The following is a 21,972-nucleotide window of genomic DNA, read 5'->3' on the forward strand; positions in this document are numbered from 1 at the left end:
ATTAGATTTAAATATCAAATATTTAAATCTAATTACACAGTTTTTTCCATCATGAAGTCTTTTACAGCAATGGGAGGTGAAAAATTTGAATATACATATATCATATTATGCTACATATTTCTGTAATTACCTAGGTTTTTCATTATGTACACTGTTTCAGAATATGATTTCGTAAACCCACACATTTTCAAGTTTTAATGTTATGCAGTACAAAATAATTAATTTTTAAGGTAGTTTGATAAGAAAAGAAATTTTAAGTTTAAAGCCTAAGTAATAAGTTCAAGAGAAGGTTATTTTGAAGAAGATTTTATGCTTGTAATGAATTGTAATTTTATGTGATTGAATGATGAAATTCCAAGAGAGTTAATTAGAAATGATATAGGCTTAGTACAACCAAATCAACTCTGAATTAATATATATATTAGTATGTATATATACTAATGCATATACTAATATATAGTATTAATACATGTGCTAATATATTTATTAATTGCTAAAAAGGCTATATACTAATATATAAATATAGCACTTAGATTAGTTTGCACCAGGAAGACATCTTTTGTAGAAGGTGAATCAACTGAGCTTCATTCCACTTTTGCCTGGTCAAAATACAGTTCTTGTAATGAGTACATTTCCCGATCTCAGTATGCATAGCAAAAATGATAGCTTTTGTTTAGAAGAATATTAAGGACAGAAAGGATCTGCAGGGAATGCAAGAAAATGACCTAGTTACTTTCAACGCCTACAAAAGGCATCAAGTAATGGCCAGCATTTTGCAAAGAACATTCTTTTCAAAATTAACACCTATCAGCAATAACATTTTTCTACAGTGCTTTTAGTCATTGTAGTATTTGTCTGCAGGTTTTAAAATTGATAGTCAAAAATGAATACTCTATGGCTTTATAGGAAAAATAACTATTGGCTCTTTACCATTTATTATAGGTTAGTCACATTTGGAATGGAATAAACATTAGAAATCTGAACAGGAATGACCTACCCAAATAATTTTTTTCTGAGTGTAAGTCTACCCTGTGTTTAAGTTGAAACTCTACCTGCTTTTCTGAAATGATCAGATCATATATTCATCAAAGTGATAAATGGTTGTTTACTATACAGAACAACAGGCTTTATTGCTTAGCATTTTTTTACCATAAAATGACATGTGGTCATAATGTCAACCATCTTTCTTCAAAGCTTTTCGATGTTATATTCTTTGAGTAAATCACTAAAACCTTTTCAACCCAAACTACTAGAGATGACTGGGTCTCTAGATTTTAATTTATGTTTCTGAAATGAGTCTTACACTTACAGCTAAATTTTCATTACTGTGTAGGTGCTTAAGTACGACAGGAATCTTGAGTGTAGTTCAAAATTATCATACACTTGTTCTAGGAGTAGCAGTTTGTAATCAGTACTGATTTGAGATCTTGGGCCTTTATATGACAATTCATATTATGTCAGTGTAGTTTGCTGCTACTGCTACTACTGCAATTACTCCTGTAATTTCTACTGTTTCTAGATCTTTGCAATTAATTTAAAAATTCTTTTCCTATTAATGTGAATAAGCCCTTAGTCTCCTGTCCTTGACAGAGGAGAATGTTCGCAAATTGTGTGGACTTATTTCAGCTGTATCTCATGCATGTTGAAAATGGATGGCCAGACTGTGTGCCAGGTGAGTATTCTCTTATTTTCTAGGGTCCATGTAAATTATATTTTCTATATCCTTCTTGTTATTATTAACCTAGTATCTGGTTTTATGGAGACAGAAAAGAATATGAGGCAAAGGTATAAGGACTCTTCATTGTGTAAGCCAAAATAACTAAATTTGATTCAGAGTAATAAAAATGACACAGTTCATATGAGATTATTTCCTGTTCTTCTTTCATTTAAGTCTAGAGAAGACTGGAAACTGTAAAAAAATAGTATCAGAATCATCAAGTTGGCAGGGAATAAGAAATAATCATCAACAGGCAATATGTACTAATAAAAACTGACTAGAGACTTCAGAATCAGAATTATATCTTAAGTTCACCAAATTTCACGCTAAAATAAAATAAAATAATGAAACAAATTGGAAGTGTTTAGACTTTTTATCAGACTAGTAAATCTTTTGGCATGTTTGAAAATATAATATTAATATAATCTTTGTAAAGATACAGCTACTATTACGTATTGTACCATAGTATTCACACAGATGCTGATCAAATAAAGCTTGTTAGGTTTGAAATCAAGTGTTACTGTGCAGTTTTTTAGTTGGTTTTTTTTTAGAAGAAAATACCCTCATCTTCTCTGGAATCAGTGTCTAAATCTTAAGATATTTTCCTCCGAGGAAAATTTTACTAAGATGTGATTTACTCACTGGAAGTAGTACTCAAAGCTTTGAATCTAGAACTTACATCTGTTTTTTTCTTTATATATATATCTCTTAATGTCTGAATAACTTCAGCAAAAAACATCTTTCTCAGGTCATAGTAATTTTTGAACTTTTAGATCTATAGGGTTTAACATTATTATGATTTGAAAGAGAACATAAAACACGGATAAGATCACAGTGACAAAGAACTGGGCAAGTAGTAAATAATGAAAAGGGTAGGTGTTCATGTCCATCTAAATGGGGAGACTTTGGCATTGGAAGAAAGACCCCGAAAAGATGAGAGTTAAATTAGGTTGCTTTATGAAATGAATATGAATACGAAGTCAAGAAGGATCTGGTAAATTGGAAATGCTCTAGAGAAGAGCCATAAGAATGAGTAAAAAATTAGAAAACAAAGCTTTGATAATGTGGTTTGCAGTTCAGTAAATAGAAGTATAAATAGAATGACTGGAAATTGAAGCTGAGATGAATTCAGACTGGAAATTATTTATAACCATTAGGTTAACTAGTGTTGGAATTATTTACCATAGACTGGTTCATTCTTCATCACTGGCAACTGATGGATGTTTTATCCTAGAATATATACTTTAGTTCAAAAAAAGAATTAGTTCATACCTGTATTAGGCAAAAGGTTAGATTAGATGATCATAAGGATTCCCTCGGGCCTTTAATCTATGAATTTATGAAATTCTCCAGCTGCTTTGGCTGTTCTGTTGCACTAGGCCACTGCTGTTTGCCTTTGCATCTAAATGTATTGCAGTATGGCTACACTTATGTGTCACTGCAAGAATGTGAATCTATTGAAATGTATATGGAGAGCTTATCTCTATTATGAACTCTTTTTTTTTTTTTTTTTAGATTAGTTTTCTTCCAGTAAGATAAACAAAAAGGCTTCTTTCAGGAAAGAAACCCATAGTTACATAAACTATCAAGTATTTTCAAGATGAAGTAATAGTCCTGGAGATTCTGAGAAGTCATTCGGCAAACCCAGACTATGTGCCTTCCTGAGATAAAATACATATAGGAATAGAAAGACTTTCCTAGGCAAATGCCAAAAATAAAACTGTGAGTAGAATGGAAATGAAGCTTGCAGGGCTATAAGCTTTCACATTGCAGAATATAGTAATATTTAATAAGTAGCAAGAAGATATATATTTTGTATATCTTCTTTCAATATGTATTTTCTCTGGCCACCAATGGTAGGACTAAAGGGAATGCCAAGAAGATGTGCTAGGGTAGGTTTAAGTTGGATATTAGGAAAAATTTCTTCACCCAGAGGGTGTGGAGCACTGCAACACCTCCCCAGGGAAGCAGTCATGGGGCCAAGCCTGATAATATTCTAGAAGCATTTGGACAACACCCTCAGACGACACATGGTGCCAATTTTGGTGTCTTATGCAGGATGGGTGTTGGACTCGATGATCCTTGTGGGTCCCTTCCAACTCAAGACATTCTATAATTCTAATCATTTTTATTATACCTATAAATACTGGGAGGACTTCTTCCTATTACATTAAAAATTGTAATGGTTATACACGTCAGTTAATGTTGACTTCTTTTATGCCCTGATTCATAACTTTATCTGAACCTGTGTTATAAAGTTGACATGAAAATTTACCAGCCTAGGCGTAAATTCACTCATCAGCATTTTACCATGATGATTGAGGATAATGGACAAGACTAATGATAATTTACTTGCCCATCAAAGCAATTTCTCACTCCAGGCAAGTGGGCAATTAGAATTTTGCAAGGCTGACTTAAGATTAGTTATTTATGAATTGCTTCACTTTTTAATGTTCCATGATAATGTTTGTCTTATTTTTAAACAACCTGTGTTTGCAATAATCGGTGCATTTGAAAACTGCCTTTCTCTGTAGTTGTTTTTATCTTTTGAATGGGAACAATTGATTTCTGTATTAAAGTCCTACTGAACACATTAAGAATATATTTCAAGACCCTTCAAGTTGCTAGGATTATATCCATGAAAAATGTATAATTTCTTCCAACACCCTCCTGAATATCAAATTTTGGAAAACCTCTGTTTGTTGGTTAATTGATTAGTATAACACTGTTTGACAGCACTAAAACAAGAGGAAACTGTAGAACTTGTTGGCTGATACATCTGATCTGTTGGTATTGGCTGCAAAATGTAAGTATTGCCTCTCATATTAGCAGAAACTCACATTCAGAAAATTTGACCCTGAATTTCGTGCCACATCTTGAAATTTTGTTTCACTACAGGCTCACTGGCATTGAAATACTGAAAATGTTCTCACACAAGATTTCCTGTTCACTCAGTGTTATTCTATAACTAACTGTGTTCTTAGATAAGGATGAAATATCCATATTGGTGATTAGTGGTGGCTGGACGGGAAATATCAATTCTGACTGGGGAAGTACACCGATCAAATATGCTTGAATCTTTTTGATTGTGTCCTTGCTAATCCTAAACCTCATCTCACTCAAATGTTATAGTCCAAAGTTTAGATTTCCAGTCCAGACTAGCTGTCTAAGCACTCTCTGTACGTTACTCCCCACCCCACAAAGTCCCTTTGAAAGGCTAATAATCCCTTTTTAACAGTTTCTGAGAGAGTGGGATGATGGATGGCTTTATAGAAGTGCCTTCCTCTCTCCATTCCTCCAACCCTATGCTTTTTATCATACCTCTCACCTTGAACCTTTGTTCAGTTTGTATCCAAGTCTTGCCAGTCCTTCCTATCACATCTGTCACAGATGTTATTTCTCCTCTAGACATGCTTCCTAAAAAATTTCTTCCACATTCTTTCCAGCTGAACTGCTGTAGCTTGAGTATATGAAGATGAAGGCTGAATTTAAGAACCCACACTATTGTGTTTATGAGTTCAGATGACTGAGAGCCACACTAAACAGAATCCTAGTGGATGCTCTGCTCTATGGAGATTCCTATATCGTATGCCCTAGGAGAGATCACATCAGTGTTCTTTGTCTTCTGTCACTTGTTTGTGCTCTTCCCTGAGCCAATCTTGCAAGAGTTTGGCCACATCTTAGCCAATAAGAGCATACTTTTATTTATATGTCTGGTGTCAGAGACTGAACAACTTGGAAGGACTAAAATATCTCCTCAAAACCTCACATACAAATCTTGCAATAATAAAAATTCCCTGAAATATGAATGCTACAGAAAGGAAGTTAGTCATTTTGCTATTAAGTGCTATGTGTAAAGGACGAGACGGCTGACTTTCTGGAAGGACTAACATCTTCTTGACAGATACAATTGGCTGATTTTGTCTATTCCCTGCCTTAATGGATGACACCTGTAAAAAAAGTAAATCTATTTTTAATGGCATAGTCTGCCTAAATGACCCAATTTCAGGAAGAGTGCACTTTCATGAATATTTATTTAATAGAAAACACTAAAGTAAACTAGAAACTACATTCTATAAATAAAAACAGCCTGGAGGGTCAAACAGTGATAGACGTATGATATGAAAGCTAATTTAGTATTGCTTTATGTGCAATACTAGTGTGTAGCTGTTGCTCACAACAGCAGTCAAGAGGTCTTTTGTTACCGTTGCACAGGCAGCTTCTGGGTACCAAGGGGTGTTTGAAGCAGATACCATGTTTTAAACATGTATTCTCGTAGTTTGCTGTAAAGAAGAAGAACCAATTTTCTTTTGTCCTTCTATATAATTCTTAGCATTCATTGTTAGTAAGGGCTACCATTCCAGTTTAGAATATATTAAGATGACTGGAAAGTGCTTTTGAGAGGACATGCAGAGACGGGTTCCTGGTTAACCTCCAGATTTTTGTTAGTCAGTTTAATTGCACCAAAATGTTCATATTTTTGCAGACAATTTTCTATAGTGGAACAATAACTGGTGTCCTAGAAGGTGTCCTTGGAAAGTGAAATTAATAGCATTAGAGAGCATTTGGAGATACGCAATTATTATGTTCCACGTACCTGTAACTATACTGATAATATAACGGGCATAGTGAATCTAGGCTTATTCGATTCCCACCAGAATCAAACAAGTTGTGTAGGCCTGTCATGTAATGTTTATATTTTCTTAGAATGGACACTTGTGCACAGCTAATTTCTAGATCTATTATACCAGTAGGACCTGAATGTGAAAAGGATCTAGGAGTGGGTCACTAATGACTGTCATAATATGCATTAGAACTATAGATATGCACTCTTGTGTCTGTTATGCTCACACAAGAGAGGAAGTGATCTGGATAATGAGAAAATCAGCATCAGAGCAGAGCAAAGTATCCTACTCAGATATTTATACCTCTTTCAAATAAGTGTACAGAATGATTTAAAATAACAAGTATTTAAATAATTTTTATCATAAAACTGTATTGTAGCCAGAAAACCAATATCTCAAAACTCTTTATCTTTGCTCAGATTATAAGCAATTATATTTATCAGTGATTCCTATAAAATTTTGTAGTTTTTATTGTAAATGTAGCTTGTTTTTATATGTAAATGCCAACATACCTCATACGTGACCAATGTTGAATTTGATGCTTTATTAATTCAGTCACATGTATTAAAGATTTCTCTCTGTTGTCTTTCAAAACAGTAATATACCTTCATTTATGGAATACTCAGCATTTGAGGCTATGCAACATGTGATATCACTTTGTTTTTTATTTAAGCAACACCAAATCATCACTTTTTGGGATTTCAAAAATACCAATTTGAATGACAACATTTATAGGAAGTGTGTGAGAACTGCTTTCCTACGCAGAGAAAAGCTATAGCCAAACCATCTGGTTCCAGTGAGACAGCTCCTGAAGCCACTAAATTCTTGTAGGTTCTTTGTAGCTGACTGGCCTGGGAGCCTTGCAGAAAAAACAAGATATTGCAATTAGGTCATCATTGGTAATTTACTGCATGCAAGCTAAGGCTCTCCGTGGTATCTCCTGGAACTCGCCAGCTGCTGGAGCCACTTCCTCATGGGGCACGGCTGATCCGATTAGTTTTCTCCTTGTCAAGTACCAATTCCTTGCTCAAGCTATTTTAGTATCCACATAAAGTAGCAAATCTCATCATTTTTTGTCTTACCTTGAGAATATTTTACATACTGTTATTCTCCACATTTTTAAAACTGCAGGAGGTACAGGAAGAAGACACAAACATTTTAAGAGCTGGAGAAAATGCTTTATAGTGGGAGATTTAAATAGCTCAATCTGTTTATCTTATCAAAAGAAGACTGATAGGTAACATGATTACACTGTGCAAGTAAATTCACAGGAAGAAAATACTGAGAATTAAAGGGCTTTTTTTAAATTCAAGTACAAAACCATGGTAGAAACTAATGCTGCAATCTTAAACCAGATAAAACAATTTGGAATGAGGCGCAAGTTCTTACGAGTAGGCATCATTACTGACTGGAACAAACTCCTAAGTTGGGACTCCATGTCTTGTTGGATCTTTGAAATGGGACTGCATATGTACTGGGAAACCTCATGTCATCGTACTAAATAAGAGGGTGAGTAGCACATTTCATGACCTATGAGCTGCAGGAAGCTAGCCTAAACACTTCACAAATACTTCTGGCCTTACCCTTTATGAAATCTGTGAAATGCCAAAATTCTCTTCTGTTGGAGACATATTGAGCGCACATGCTGAGTTTGCAAAAACACTTATGCACATGCTGAACCTTAGTGGGTTCCAACATACTCAAAACTCAAAAAAGAAAAAGGGAGGGGGAGATATATTATTTGCTGGGACTTTTAATGTAATTTTTGCATGACATTTTACAGCAAAGATTCTCATGCTAAGGTTCAGTATTAGTCTGCTCACCTCTTGCAGCTGGTCATTTGCAGAGGGTCTTGTTTGTTTTCCCCTAGCAAAATGCATTAAAAGAAAATACAAAATACTCTTTGACTCCACTGAAGTCAAGGGCGCAACTACAACAAACTGTGACAGGGCTAAGATTTCACCCTAATATTTAGCTAATATTTTTGTCTTGGATGATGCCTGCGCTTCTCACAAAGATTTTAATATTTTATAGGTTTGCAGATGGAAGGCCTTGGACTGCACAGTTGTGAATGAAAGAAAGGGTAGATTGTGAGATTATCCCTGTGAATACAAGATGGATTACTATGAAAAATATTATGGTATCCTATTTTATAGTATTCAATATTTTACTTGTCACTTTATTGTTATGAGATCATGGTAGCACATTAAAATGCAGGACTATATAAGAATAAACTGTATAGCATTTGGTATAGCTATACCTATTATGAATATTTTTATTTTAAAAAGCAACAAAATAAGAGAACAACTCTTTCTTATTTTACCACTATACAACTTTTTCCTAGATTGCTGCCAGTTTTTCATTTTCAAGTTCCTTGTCTACATCCTTTCTGTTGAACATCCTAATCTCTCTTTTTTTAACACAGTCTCAGAGTGATTCATTTGTGACAGTCACAGAAGCATGCACTCCAACACCCACACGCAGGTAAATCTGCTGCGGTGATATATTTTAATTACAGATTTAGTCAGAAGTAATTAAGGTTTTATGTCACAGGGATAGCGGAGAGTTTTAAAAATTCATGTGGTTTCATTCTTTGTGAGTGCGCAGTTTGTGACACAATGGCTTGCAAAACAGGAACGACCCCTTAGTGCTGTTAGATTAATTAATAGAAAGAGAATAAACTTAATGGAGCTAGAAAAGTGCAAAAAATTGTGTTTTTTCCACTGTATATCACACAGATGGAATGGTCGTCCTGGGATTGCGGCGGGGGACAGTAATTGCATTTTAATTACAGTGCTGATGGCTTCTGCTTCCTACCAGATGGAAGGCCCTTTTAAAATAGAGGCACAATAGCAAGCCTCTGCTTATTTTCTCTTCTGATGCTAGCTAACATAAAGTGACACAAGACAAAAGCTATTATGGTATGGTTTGATCAGAAAGACTTTATTCAGTGCTATAAGACTTTCTAGTATGAAGAAAATCCATTCTCTGCCAGTATTAAAAAGACTTCTTCTGTCTGGAAACTAAAATGAAAATATGTGGGGAACTACCTACTACTTTTATTAGTAACAGTCATAGTTAATCACATTGTTGCTAGGTTGATAATATTTATAGAAAGAAAGATAACTGAGACTTCTTTTGTTTAGAATGCTTAGCAAAGATGGCTCACAGGATGGCTCTATCTAGAAGAAGATGTAGGTTACACTGAAGGTAACAAATGCAAAGTTTAGTCTATGATGTCCTTTATTTTACAAATATTATTGGAAGTTAGCAAACATAAAAGTGCTGATTATTGAGAAACTGATGTTGCAGAGAAGGGTCAGATCTGTGAATAGTGTGAAAATTACATTCAAAGCCATTAAATTACATTAAGAAGCATACCTTTGTAGATGCACATACAGTATTCATAAGTGAATAAATGAATTATATTTAATAATATCTCACCTTTTTGTCATAGTTTAACTGCTTCTTATATTAGTTTTCCAGCAAGATGCCCTTCCACTGTCATTGCATCTTCGAAACTATAGCCTCTGTTATTTATATTGTAAAGATATATTTGAGAATCTTTTATCTATGCTTTAAGTCTTGAAAAAGGGGAGGCAACAATAAATAAATTTGCTTCATAGTTAATGTGTAACTGATTTATTAAGCTGCTTCTTTGTGCCAGGGGTCACTCTCTGTAATTTGTATGTAAGAAATGCAGTGAGTACCAGGCTCTAATAGTAATATTATTTAATATTTGTAACAATTAATTAAAATTAGCACATTGTAGTCCAGAAAGATATGACTTCTAGTGCTGTGCTGCCAGCAACTCAGCTGTTTCCTAGGCAGTTTCCTATGAACCCACTAGAGTTATCTCCATATTGTTGAGGATTTATGCTCAGCAATGGCACTGAGCAGACTGTAGAAGGTGCACGCTTGGAGAATATGAAAACAGAGGGAACTGGGGAGAGGTTGGAAGGGTGTCCATTCTCCACCTCTGTGGAACTTGAATACTGATAATCGTGGAGTATCTCCGGTTGGATTATTCTTCATAGAAGTATATTTGCATAAGCATTTATAAACCCAGTATTTTTACAGGCCATTAATATACTCGTCATTTTCTTTCATAACAAATTTATGCCTAATTTTTTACTACTACAGTCCAAAAGGTCACTTTAAGTATTACATTGAAGGTTCAAAAAATGAATTAAAGAAAAGCAAGTGAAAGGCCAAGTAAAATATTTAGTGCTTTCCTCACTTCGAACTTCATGAAACTATAATCAGCTAATTTTTTGTAATCAGAGTGGGAGGGCTTGCAAGCCTGTTGGAAGAAAATCTCAGAATTCTGATGGATCTTGATGAAACTACAGGAACGATTTGGTAACAACAAGATGAAAACTTGTTAGGAAGGAGAAATAAGTCTGAAATGCAAAATGTGAAGTCACTGGGTAGGGTGCTGAGCCTCTTGAAAAAAGGAGAGCAATAGAAAAACAAAAGCTGAATTTGAATTATTGTGATTGAATGGCAAAACCAGATGTTTTTCTGAACTGTCTAAATAGGAGTTGTATTTAAGACATGAGGTAGTTATTAGCGTTTGCCTCAGGTTGGTGATGTTAAAAGGGATAACATCTCTTTCTTTAGGGTTTAGTTCAAGAAAGACATGGGTAACTTAAAGTTTCTGAGCAGAGCGTTCTAAAGATACAGTAATCAATGGTTCCTCATATCCTCATCTCACAAGATTTTACTCACAACAAAAGATTTAAGTTAGATTGTAAAGAGTTTTTCTAACTACCAGGATAATTAGTAAATGGAACAGACTGTCTAAGTCATAAAGCCTCTTTCATTAGAGACTTTAAAGATATTCTCAAAGTCGTACAAGGGAAGTGTGGTCAAGATGAAATCAGTGATTTCAGTGTACAGAATAAATATCTGTGAAGGGTCGTTTTAGTCTGTGTCAGTGTAAACTTTGTCAATGTTTATTATTATCTCTTAAGTGTTCTACAGTTACCTCATGTGGTACCTTACAGCTCTTCATTCCTTATGCCTGCTTGTTTGGCCTTGTGCTCTCCCTCTAATTACCTCTGTATTTTTTAATTTCTGTAAAAATTTAAAACAACAAAAGCAAAAACTTGCCTCATATAGGATGTGAGAAATTTTCAAGTATTGAAAATGATGTTTCCATTGGGAATTTGTGAAAGTAGCATAAAATGTGAGTTTTGTGTTGGAGCAGCTTAAAATGTGCTCACAATTTATTTGTACTTCACATTCAATTCAGGAAAACACTAGTGTGTTGAAGAAGTCAAGAGAAAAACTGCAAAAGTAATAAGGAGATAGCAAATAATTATTTGCTATAATAGAGTGAAAGATCTAAGGCCACAGTGCAACAAAAGAAAACATGCTGAAAGGTATAAATAGTTATGCTGACATCAGGGTTAGCTCATTGTTTGGTTAAATAGTCCCCTGAGTAAGAATTGATCTAGATAAATAATATCTAAGATTGGGAAAGGTACATGATGATGCCCTGTAAATATTTAAAAGGTAAAAAAATGTAAGGGAAAAGATTTTGAGACAGTTTTAGAAAACTATTAAAAACTAATGGAGTGGAAGAAAATACTACCTTTGTGCAATATCAGGAAGTTAAAAATATCCAATTACATTTGAGGATGAAGATTTGATCATGAGATCAATAGACTTTAGAAGAGTTTTCCAAGAGCAGTGGTGCATAAAAACGTAAAGGTCATAGTATGAGGTCAGAAAAAATGTCCATCTATAACAATCTCTTGTGGCCATCAGCAGATGTTTACGTTAGAAAATAAAAACAAGATTAGAATAAATAGAAGCTATACTACTTAACATTAAAAATCAGAAACGAGTATTAGTAGAAAAAATATTGTAAAAACAATTCAGTATTAATTATTGGAATGGGGTACCTAACCTAACTGTTTTTAACTGTTTTTTCTAACAGTCTTAGAAAATGTGATTTCATTATAAAATTAATTGAGTGGAAGAAGTATTCTAGAATGCTCTAAGAATTTTGTTTTGGTGACTCATCATGCTGGTATATGGTGATACTTTGTTGTGTGAGAACACACAATAGAGATTATTCCTTATTATTCCAGTATCTATACACATTTTTACTTTTATTTGTAGATCTATTGTTAAACACAGATGTAGGAAAGCGTCGTATTGACTCCAGCTTCTCTGAAAACAACAGGAAAAAGTATTTGCTCAGTAGAAACTAAGTTTAGACTTATTACTAAAGGACAAATAACAGTGACTATTAGTATGAGATGAAACTTAGAGTAGTTCCTTACAGGAATGATTCGATAAAATGCTTAGTAGTTACTGTGATGTTTGATTGAGGCTTATAGTGTTACTTGCAAAGATCTGGAATGGCTAAGAACTTCCAAGTATCAAGCTTCTTATTTAAAGACATTTTTTACAGTTATATTATTTCAGGCATTAAAATTATAAAATACTTTCAAACATTATGCACAGTCTAGAGGATGAAGATGACTATGGTAAACTATAGATTTTGAAATACAAAATAATAACTTTCTGTTTATTCTAAGATAGAATGCAATTGCACAAGAAATGTGTAGATCCCAAAGGATTGTGGCCACATTAGCAGAGATGCTGGATATTTGTATTAAATATCTATTTTAATTCTTCATATTATATTTCAGATCATAAATAGAAGAAATATCTAGAAACTATCGTAATAGGTTCTATAGAAATTAGTAAAAAGAAATAAATATTTGACGTGTGTATGTCCATATTTAAGCAAATTGATGTTTTCTGGCACTGTTTTAAATTTCTACATTGTAGAGAAAGTTTGCCAGCAAGGAACAGAAGGAGTATTGACTTTTTACTATAATGACATTTCTATCAAATTAATTATAAACTTGGGAAATACTAATCTAATTGAAATAATATTGCTAAAAGAAAAATACAGTTAGGTTTTTTTTTCCTGGAAGTTTAATGGGTGAGAGAAAGTGAAAGGCTTGGAATACAAAAGTATTAGAGAAAATAATTGCTGGTATTATAATAATTCATATGAATATTGTTGAAAAATATTAAAATATCTATTTACCTATTAAAATCCATGTGACAACTGTGGAAAGAATTTATTTTTTACTACTAATAATATAATATTAAAATAGAAAAAATGTATATGATTCTCATTAGTTTGTTATCACAAGACATGTTGATCAGCAATCTATCATATATAAAATTTTGCCCTGACACAATAAAAATGGCAATAAACAAATTAAAATGGGATTCACCTTTCTGTCATGTTTGTATTCACCAAACTGAAGAAGGAGCGTTCTAAAATAGCTTACATTGTTTAAAATAAAAATGGAGATACTTAAAGATTCAAAGAATGTTTCTATAAAGGAAGAAAAGACACTATTTGCCAGGTTAGCAGCTGGACTGCACTAAATCAGGGTAAAGGGCAGAACCTTTAGGTGGAGAACCAGGGGTGCTCAGCATCTCTTAAGCACAGGATTTCAATATAGAATGGTGAAAAGGAACACTTCTATTAAAACACAGTAGACATACACAGGATTGGAAGAGCAGTTTGTGCAAAGAAATTATAGACAAAAAGGCAGTGGCGTGCACCTTGTTTGCGCCTTTTGTGACGATAACAATCTGAAAACACTGCCCTTGATGTTGATGCTGTTTTCTTTGCAGATGCAAAACATATTACTGAGTGCTCTTGACCCAAAAGGGTTCCTTCCAGTATTGGTGGCATCTTCTGGCTTACATTTAAACATCTTTTTAGCAGTCTGCTAAGACACTAAATTGGCCTTTATCACCTTATTTTATATCAATTGTAAATGATGGCCGCATACAGGCTGAAATAGAATGTAGTTTAGACTAAGTTTAGTAAGTAGTTGATTTTTGAATCAGATCATTTACTTGGCTCTTTAACCCCTGAATGACACAGGATGATCTTAACTTTTTGCCTAATGCACAGCACAGTTTACTGAGGATTTCTTGGGGAATGGACTGAAATGCAACATGAGAAAACCACAGAGCTCCTTAGTGACTGTCACTGCATATTCCTTTCCATTCAAGCCTTGCATATGTTAAGTTACACTTTTGTGAGAGGACTACCTTGTGCACTGCAGCACTCAGTTTCAGTCCCAGCATTGCTCCTCTTGGTTTATCTTCTTTCTTGAACACTCACAAGAAAAAGAGAAGAGCATAAGGTGAGCACAACAGGACTTCAAAGCCTGTATCCTTCTCCATCAGGGCACCTTTGAATTTGAGAGGGGGGACACAAATTTCATTTTGAACAGCCACTGGATGTGGTAAGCATTAACAGTTCATACTTTTCTGACAAGGGATCGGAAAATGGGTTGAAGTATAACGTTTTCATGTCTAAACAATACTAACAGCTCCTGACTTTTGCTCAAGGCTGCTTTGGGCCTGAGAAACTGGTTGACTGACTCTTAAATATTAGGATTAATTTCTCTGCTATAACTGCGTTAGCTTCAAGAGGTATCTAGAACTGGATTAATTTCTCTGCAGGTTCTGCATTGGGCTATGTGTAAAACATTACACCGCTAGTGAAAACAGTACGAAGCTTGGGTTTTGTTAGATTTGCAGGAAGGAAAATGATTGGTGCTGCTTTAGTATTTACAAACTTCTCTTGAGATACAGGCAAAAATTGCTTTTTCTGCCTGTGGGAAGGTGGAAAATACTGAAGGAATTTGGATCTGGTTCTTAACTATAAAATAAAATTAACCCCACTCTAAATTCTTTGCCATATTCCAGGGCTGGATGTTGGAAGCAGAGCTCTTTTGCAGCAGTGGCATGCTGTGATTTGAGATCTGCATGCACTCTTTACCACAAATCTTGTTCATCTGAGGCTTTTAAAAATACAGATATGCTTGATTATCTGTCCCTGTTCAGGAGTTAGCTTTCTGCAGGTTTTTCTAAATTGCTGTTTTTACTCTTTGCTCTTAAAAAGCTTTATATGTGTAAAGATGCAAAGTATATTAGAAGGGAATGGTTTTAAAAGCAAATGGTTCTTCTAGCTGATACATTATAGAGAACTGTATTTCACTTGTAATTGCAGTATTATGTAACTCCACTCATGTATCAAACACTTGTGTTTATGATATAAAAGTATTATCAAATTGTTTTCCCCATTTTCTGTATAAAATATATTACTGTACTATAGCTACATGTTGTTTGTTTTTATTATCTTTATCACGTAGTAAAGATAGTGTAAGAGTTACAAAGAAATGTCTCTTTTTATCCAGAAATGTATTTATTTAGATATTCATTTGCAAGTTCTCCATATGTTGATTCATCACTGAAGCAGGCAATACTTGTGTAAAGGAGGCCTACATAAATAATACTGTAAATATATAAAATACATTTATCAGAGAGTAGCTAAATGAACCCTGCATAATAAGAAAATGATAAACTACTTTGTATTAATTGCTAAAAGCAGTGATTCTATTTGACAAAGCACTGAATTGAGACTTAGATCATATTCACTGCTAGAGCAAATTTGCTTATCAGCTTGCCTCATTTTCCACATCTATATAATGGGAAAAATGTTATTGACTTTCTTTGTTTAGCAGTTTTAAGATTTAATGCTGAATAATGACATATATGAGATATGTATTGTTTATAATGTAATGAACAGAGAAATACAAAATCAAAGTGACAGTGTGTTTAGAAGCTACCTAGAGTAAGGATTTGCAAGCCATCAGGAGAAAGCATTCCAGATTTACAACCTGTAAAAAGCACTGATAGAAATTTAGAGTGCTTAAACTGAGGAATCAATAATAACAGGAACCACATAGCTATGATGTTCGTGATAGGACACAGAGAGAGGACTGTAGCTCCGTACCGATGCCCTGAATTGCTTTCAATTTATTCTTCAGTCCAAATAAGAACTGTTCCATTATATAAATCATGTTTAAGTTCTGTAACGCTTCTGATGGTTTTAAGTGTTGGCTATATTTCACTTAGATTTACATATGGCAAAGAATTAAGATGTGCTTGTCTGTGTTGTGTTGTAAACACAGTGGTTGTAACACTCATTTGAGAAATAAAGTAGTCTGTACATAGGTAAAAGATTAATTTTTCTTACTTTGTTTACTCTTGGTACTTTGATCCGTCGTTATATCACACAGGATATGATGGTGTGTGAATCATTCTGTAGCATTACAGGTACAATATATCATTCTCTTTTCCAAAAATTCTACATAGATTTAGTTAAAAAAAAAGTCTCTGAATCAGTTCCATACTGCTCATTCCCATGTCCTACTCCATTCAGTCAGGGTGGTGCCTTCCAGAGATTGTAAGGGGGGCAGAGGAGTGAATTTAAAGCAGTGACACAGAAAAGACTGATGTTCTCTTCACAGGGGTTCCAGGTGATGCATCAGTTCCTATTAGAAATAGGCGAGAGTCACATTTCCAGAGAAATCTAGCTCATCAAGGGCTGAGAGAAAAAATCTTACATATCTCATTTCTGAATAAAAGTAACCCTTACATCTTCACCTACCACTGTCAAAGTGAAGTCCAGAAAAGATGCAACTTCCTGAGAATAAGCATATATGTAAGAAAGACCTCACTCATAGAATTCAGAAGAGCAGACTTCAGTCTGTTCAGGAACCTGCCTGAAAGAAACCCATGGGGTACAGCCCTGGAGAGAAGAGGCATCCAGGAGACCTAGTGATTTTCAAGGATCATGTTCTCCAGACTCAGGATCCATCCTGACAAGAGAGAAATCAGCTAAAGACAGCAGGAGTCCTGCACAGGTGGGCAAGTTGCTCATGAAAAACCTCAAAAAGGAAACACACAAGAGGTGGAAGAAGGGATGGGTGTCTTGGGAGAAATATGGAAACTGTTTGAACATGCAAGGATATGGTTAAGAAGGCCAAAGACCACCTGGAGTTGAATCTGTCCCGGGACTTGAGGGGCAACAAGGAAGGTTTCTGTAAGTATTTCAGCAGTAAAAAGAAGATGAGAGAAAATGTGAGTTCACTGCCAAATAGGACAGGGGATGTGATGATAAAGGTCACAGAGAAGGCCGATGAACTTTGACCTTCTTCTCAGTTGTTCTGGTTATTGGTGAGGTTGATTTTCAGGAATTCCGGGTCCCTGAGGCTGATGATAAATTCTGGAGCAAGAAAGGCAAGAAAGGTGGAGGAGGAGGATCGAGTTAGGGGAAATTTAAACAAACTAGCTTTGCAGGGCAGTGGATTTTATCAGTGCATATAAATATCTTATGGGCAGGTGTAAAGAATACAGAGCTAGGTTCTTCTCAGTGATGCCCAGGGAAAGGACAAGAGGCTACATGTGCAAACTGTAATTACAGGAAAGTCCATTTAAAAATAATAAACCACTTTTTTTTTCTCTTTTTTTCTACTGTAAGTCTGGTTAAAGACTGAAACAACTTGCCCAGAGGCAGCGTGGAGTCTCCATGTCTAGAAATGTTGAAAACTTGGCTGGACATGGTCCGAAACAGTCTGCTTTAGTTCACACTGCTTGAGTGAATGGGGTTAAACTAAGCAACCCCAGACGTCTCTTCTGAACTCGACTATTCTGTGATTCTGTGAATGTAAAACCAATTACTTTGTTGCATCAAAAAGGACAGTATTTAAGTATTGCCGGACTAAAAAATCCCTTAATCAAAGATAATGGATTATTATTCTTTTGCAGAAGTTCACCCAGAATAAAAAGGACTGTTCTTATTTAGGAACATTAACTGATGACTTCTACTTTCTTTACTATAATTTGTGATAATATGGGGTAGTGTTAATGCCTATAAACCTAAAAATGACAGTGCATTGTAAGAATGCTTTGTATAATTTTATATTTGAAACTTTAAGCTATATTGGAGATTTTAGTTCAGTTAACTCACATACAGAATTTGTGTGAATCTTCTGAAGTAAATGCTAATAAATACTAAATATATTCTTTCACTGCTCTTCAAAGTATGGATTCTCTTCCTAGCATGTTATCTCTTCCTAGAAATGTTATTAACATGACCAGAAATTTGATAAGATCAGTAATCACAATCAATTATTGGTCAAGCTGTAATAGAGATTACATTAAGGTTCGCATAGTGTTGCATTTCCAATAATAAATGCTTACAGCAATTATTTATATGAAATATCCATACTGAGTTCCTGTACTGCATTTATCATTAGGTTCCCACAGAGATGAGACAGTAAATGTAAAATTCTAAAATTCATACCAGGTTCTACTAGAAGACATTCAAGGACTTTCAGCATTTTGACTATGTTAAAATACTCTGTCGACTTTCTGTGCGGTTACTAAGATTAATTGCCTTTTCTGTGATTCAACGAGTACTCTGTATGTGAATTTTCTGTATGTACATCCCTGTTGCACAGCAGTAAACTGTAAACTATTTTGTCCACTGTGCATAATTTTCAAAGCCTGTAATCCTAATATTTTTTTTTATTTCCTTAAATAAAGGTTGAAGTGAGAAAAACAGGGAAGCCAGTAGATGATGAGAGTGATTTCATCTTCCCTTTTCCTGCAGTGTGTATGTTAGTTTCTTGCTGTAACTATGGACAAGAGAAATGGAATGGGAACGATTTTCCTAGAGGACGGAGATCTGATTTTTTTCATAGCGTCTGTATGTTTGTTCTGATGCCTATTTCACAATACAGGAATGGAAGACAGGATATTCGCTTTGCTTGTTTTGGTTGCAGGCATCTAACTTGCTTATTTTACTACTTTAAGAAATATGTGCATGTTTAGTAGAATTCTAGTGGATATAAATGATTTTTAATGCAACTGTTACTTAAAATTCAAATGGCTTCTTACATTCTTACAAATATTTTGCACAGAATTCAGGGACATTTTGATCTTTGCCTCATTGAAAAGAGTGGGAATTAGGAAGTCAACAAGTCTTTGCAAAGCTAACCTTAAATCCTCAAAAATTCTTGCATGGTAGGATAAAACCATTAAATACAGAAGATATAACAGCTGGGTCCAAATGTTGCTTTTATTTACCTTCTGTGCAATAAAAGCAAAGAAACTGCTTAATGGGCAAGCCTTTATTTTTTTTAGTTCCTAAAAGGTACATGAACATGCAGAAAAATCCACTGCAAACTCATATTAGAAATTATAGAGTTCTGGGTCTTGTGCTTAAACCAGAAGGTCATATTGCCTCATTTAACTTATGAAGGTACTAAGATTAATTAAATCAATTACTTGACATCTCAGTCTGCAGGCTGGTAACAAGGATGTCTCAGCTATGTCTGTAGACTCCATCACTGAATTGTCATTAACGTATTTTTTTTGCTGTTTACTTTTTTGAAGCCTAATAAGTTAATTGTTCTACTCTCTTGCAAAATTTTAAACAGTGAAGTACCTATGTTTTAGTGTATAAATAGTATATATTGTGTGTCTGTGCGTTCAATTTATTTGTTTTACGTAACATTAGTAGGCCATGCAAAGTGGTGTAGTAACTGCTCATAAGAAGTCACCAATTATTATTGGTTATTACATGGTGAAGTACAACAGTTTCCCTCCATATTTAGTTTTGGCACTGAAGCAGAAAAACTGATAACATTTGTGTCAGAAGCAGGCTTGGGGATAGATGCACAGAGAGAGAGAGAGAAGCTTTTCTCTGATTTTCAGAGATTGTACCTATATATCAGCGTCTGAGCCTGGCTTTAAATTCCAAATTAAGGCTAAGCAGTACAGAGTATCCACAAATAAGGGAAGGTGAGCTAGGCTGTATTTCTGCATGGTGCATCATTGACAAAATTGATTAGGAGTTCGACTGCAAAACTTTTTTGCTGTTTGAGATGCAGCCAGGAAGAGCCAGCTTGTTATTCACACACGAGGCTATGTTTACACGGCTGGCAGGAAGAGGAGTTATCTCTTTAATAGTGAATTAAACAAGTAGATATAGACATCACTGAAAGGCAATAAACATGGAACCCTACAATGCTATATTTACCACCATTTTTACCTTTGTGGCTGTACTCTGAAAACCCCCAGAAGACCGCTTACAGCAATCAAGTTACTCTTCACATTGTAAAACACTGGAGAAAATAAAAATAAAGCAAAGTTGTTTCTTTGAAACAAAGTAGGAGTGCAAAGGAAGAACCTTCCTGTTGCTTCAAGATGTGAAATATGCCACATTTCACACTACTACCAGCTTTTAAATATTTTAAAACCCACAGGAGGAAGAATACTGAAGTCGAAGTATCTCACATTTAAAAGTTAGGCTACCTGCAGGTTTAATTTAACTGTGTGATAGGATACTGCTTTGTCCTACCAGGAAGGAAAAGTTTAGGCAGCTGTTTTTGAGAATTCATTATTGGATAGCCTTAACAAGGCTGATCTAGTAGGGATTTACAACCAGGTGATATAAATGAAGGGTGGGGAAGGCAGAGGTTTGGAGTTGAAGAGTGTTCTGCCTTTATAGGCCTTAGGCTGAAGGATCGGTCAAGTTTTTGAGGCTGTGAGGGCTTGGTGACGGTGGGAAGCCTTACAGAGAAGAAGAATTTTCTGTCTTATTAATGGTGAGTCACTTTATAGTTATAATGAAAGCATGCAAAACATAGTTAGGACAAATCCTGGGTATGGACTGCACCTCTGAAAAGCATGATGACTAATGGACTGCTGTAAATTGGTGTGCTGTGGGTCGCCCTTGTGAGTGCGCATTGTTGTACAGTCTATAAATATGTAATCTCGCATTGCTTTCACATAGGAGATAAGGATTTAATGAATAGTGATCCAGTATTTTGTTTTATGATGTTCAGTGTATGGTCCCAGGCTACAGTGTGTGCTGTTTATTATACAATATTTAAATGCTGTGCTGAAGGCAGAATAATTAACTTTCTCATGGGCTTTTCTGTAGCACTCATTGTGGTAAGCTTGGAGTGTCTTAGAATGTGAAATAAATTGCCACAGTAATGCATGTCTGTTAAGGAGAGACTTTCTACTCTTATGCATAGACAAATGTCAGGCATGTGTCCAGTTTGAAATCTCTGAGACTTGATTTCTTTGAGTACTCACTAGTATACAATACTTTATTTGATGTGTAGTTCCTGTTTTCTTCAGTTACGGCTGAGACTATTCAGCAAATCTCAAATTGAAAAGATGGTACAAATACAGAGTACCTGTGAGAATTTCCTGTTTAAGTTACTTGCACTGTGTTTGAAATTTCTGGTAGAGGAAAGTGTTATGTGTAGCTGTACTTTATATAAGTGGGATCTTCTGCACTCCTGCTCTCATCTTTAGGTTAAAATGCAGTTATTTACAATGCTCAGATGAGGCAAATGTTTGCAATTATTTATGGTCTTTACTAAGTTGGGGCAGGTAAGTAAAACTATGGAAAAACTTCCAAAGTTTCTGAACAACGTGGAAGTTTAACTCCCGTTTTCAAAAGCATGTAAATAGCTTATGAGCTTAGGTCCTTTCAGAAAATTGCTTTCTCTTTTATACTGCAATAAGATGATGAAATATCTATATCATTGTTTAAGGACAAAAGTTCTAATTTGAAAGTTATCAGCATGTAAATTTTAGCAATACTTAAAAATTTAGTTGAAAGCTATTAAAGAAGCATAGCTGAACTAAATAAATGCAATGTATCTGCCTTGTGAACAATATATAATGATATTTTTTTTATCT

The 21,972-nt window shown here is 34.7% G+C and overlaps 1 protein-coding gene and 1 long non-coding RNA gene across 9 annotated transcripts in view; both read left to right on the forward strand.

Moving 5' to 3' along the window:
• Window positions 1–21,972, forward strand: part of LOC104060194 (AGBL carboxypeptidase 4) — a 954,436-nt gene that overhangs the window by 93,915 nt on the left and 838,549 nt on the right. The gene's annotated exons all lie outside the window — the stretch shown is intronic.
• LOC128852954 (uncharacterized) lies at window positions 1,232–18,026 on the forward strand. Of its 3 annotated transcripts, XR_008451123.1 has the most exons (6): window positions 1,232–1,672; window positions 4,454–4,523; window positions 7,698–7,851; window positions 8,377–8,482; window positions 8,768–17,111; window positions 17,729–18,026. It is a non-coding gene; the product is annotated as an uncharacterized LOC128852954 (long non-coding RNA). The 3 variants fall into 3 exon arrangements; XR_008451121.1 differs by having other exon boundaries at window positions 8,377–17,111; XR_008451122.1 differs by lacking the exon at window positions 4,454–4,523 and having other exon boundaries at window positions 8,377–17,111.

The sequence above is a fragment of the Cuculus canorus genome, chromosome 8 (genome assembly GCF_017976375.1).
Source record: "Cuculus canorus isolate bCucCan1 chromosome 8, bCucCan1.pri, whole genome shotgun sequence".
Lineage (NCBI taxonomy): Eukaryota > Metazoa > Chordata > Aves > Cuculiformes > Cuculidae > Cuculus > Cuculus canorus.